Source organism: Cariama cristata, unplaced genomic scaffold (genome assembly GCF_000690535.1).
Source record: "Cariama cristata isolate BGI_N322 unplaced genomic scaffold, ASM69053v1 scaffold8380, whole genome shotgun sequence".
In the NCBI taxonomy this organism is placed as follows: Eukaryota; Metazoa; Chordata; class Aves; order Cariamiformes; family Cariamidae; genus Cariama; species Cariama cristata.
The window spans coordinates 47,604-49,615 of NW_009596366.1; the positions used below are offsets into that span (position 1 = coordinate 47,604).

General features: G+C 48.6%; 1 protein-coding gene across 2 annotated transcripts in view; it reads left to right on the forward strand.

Annotated features, from left to right (window-relative positions):
- SAMSN1 (SAM domain, SH3 domain and nuclear localization signals 1) overlaps nucleotides 1–2,012 on the forward strand; it is a 59,227-nt gene that overhangs the window by 39,259 nt on the left and 17,956 nt on the right. The window lies entirely within an intron of this gene.

The window sequence follows — 2,012 nt, forward strand, 5'->3', positions numbered from 1 at the left end:
GGGGGAGCGGTGTCCCCGGTTGCCCAAGGCGGCCAATGGCATCCTGGCCTGTATCAGGAATAGTGTGGCCAGCAGGACCAGCGCAGTGATCGTCCCCCTGTACTCGGCACCGGTGAGGCGGCATCTTGAGTGCTGTGTTCAGTTTTGGGCCTCTTGTTGAGGTGCTGGAGCGAATCCAGAGAAGGGCAATGAAGGTGGCGAAGGGTCTGGAGCACAAGTCTGATGGGGAGCGGCTGAGGGAGCTGGGGGTGTTCGGTCTGGAGAATAGGAGGCTGAGGGGAGACCTGGTCGCTCTCTACAACGACCTGAAAGGAGGGTGTAGCCAGGTGGGGGTCAGCCTCTTCTCCCAGGCAACCGGTGACAGGACAAGAGGGCATGGTCTGAAACTGCGCCAGGGGAAGTTCAGGCTAGAAATGAGGAGGCATTTCTTCACAGAAAGGGTCGTTAGGCATTGGAATGGGCTGCCCAGGGATGTGGTGGAGTCCCGATCGCTGGAGGTGTTTAAGAAAAGACTGGACGTGGCACTTAGTGCCATGGTCTGGTTGACATGGGGGTGTTAGGGCAAAGGTTGGACTCAACGATCCCAGAGGTCTCTTCCAACCAAACCGATTCTGTGATTCTATGGGAAGCAAACAGCAGCTTGGTAGCTGTAGGGAGAACAGGTACAGGGACATACCAGCACTCGGACACTCACCAGCAGCTGAAATTGTTATTTAGGTCTCGGCTCAAACAGGTCTTTGGGTTTTCCAGCTTTCCAGAGCATGGCACTCTCACAGCATTACTAACCCTGCCGCCTGGGTAGGGGACTGGAGGACAGGCGCAGCAAGGGTGATGTTCCCTTCAGCGCTCGGTGTTTGCGCAGTTCTGCTCCTCTTACCAGCACCAAGAGATTTCTCCTTAGCTTCTCTGGAAGCATTAAGTGTGTCTGCAACACGAAGGCAGGCAACGGGACCAGCTATTAGGTCAGTCCTTTCCTCCTCTTTCGTTGCCCAAAGGATGATCTACCTCAGTTGTCTCTGAGGCTACCTCATGAAAAGTCTGGTTTCATATATCTAGACCAGGTTTCAATACCTGGTAGAGAAGATTGGAAAGCTGTAATGGTAGACCCAGGACCCCTTTTGAGACTTGTGGCATTCCCGGATGGGGAGCAAAAGGAGGGAGCTGGGTGCTTTAGGAATCTGGGGGGAGATGAAAAATTGGTTCATGTGGCTTGGGGGGAAGAAAGCAATGGACCGAGGAGCTGGTTTGGCTGAAATCACGTGGGCGAGGTAAATGGATGAATAAATACAGTAAAACCTGTAACCAGGTAGCCTGAAATGACTTACGTGTTTTTTCCCTCCAGAGGAGATTTTGAATACTCAGAAATATACTGAGATGATATTGCATAGTATATAATACTAAACCTTGCTTCATGAAATCTGATACTGCATTAAAAGACTCATTTAGTTTGGAAGAGTGAAGAACTTTAAAAAAAGGAGTTGTTCTGGATTTAGCTTTGAGTATTGGTGTAGATACAAACTCTTAAATATACTGTCGAGTTGATAAATGTCCAAATTCTAGCTGTTATTAGGGTCACACTTAACGGGAATTCTGACTCGTCATCAACACCAATTTTATGCAGTTTGCCACCACGGGCAGTGCAGTGTCAGACAATTTTGCCTGGGCCTGTCTGGCAGGTATTTCTGGGTGACCTCTCACAAAAATCTGCTGTGTCACTTCCCTCCTTGCCATGTCAATTATCTGCACACAGAAAGGGTGAAAATTAGAAGGAAGTAAAAGCAATCCGTTCACGGTCTCTTATGCACAGCTCAGGTGATGCAGCCTTTCTTATGTGCTGTGACACAGGGAAAAATTGTAACCAAGTATGTTTAAAAATCAGATTTTTGAATTGGAGAATTGGGAAGAAAACCACAGGGCCTGTCTGATTATTCTGTTACTTACTCCCTCCACAACATATGCATTTTGGAAAAAAATGTATTCATAATCCTCAGTGGTCCATGCTGATTCCTGCT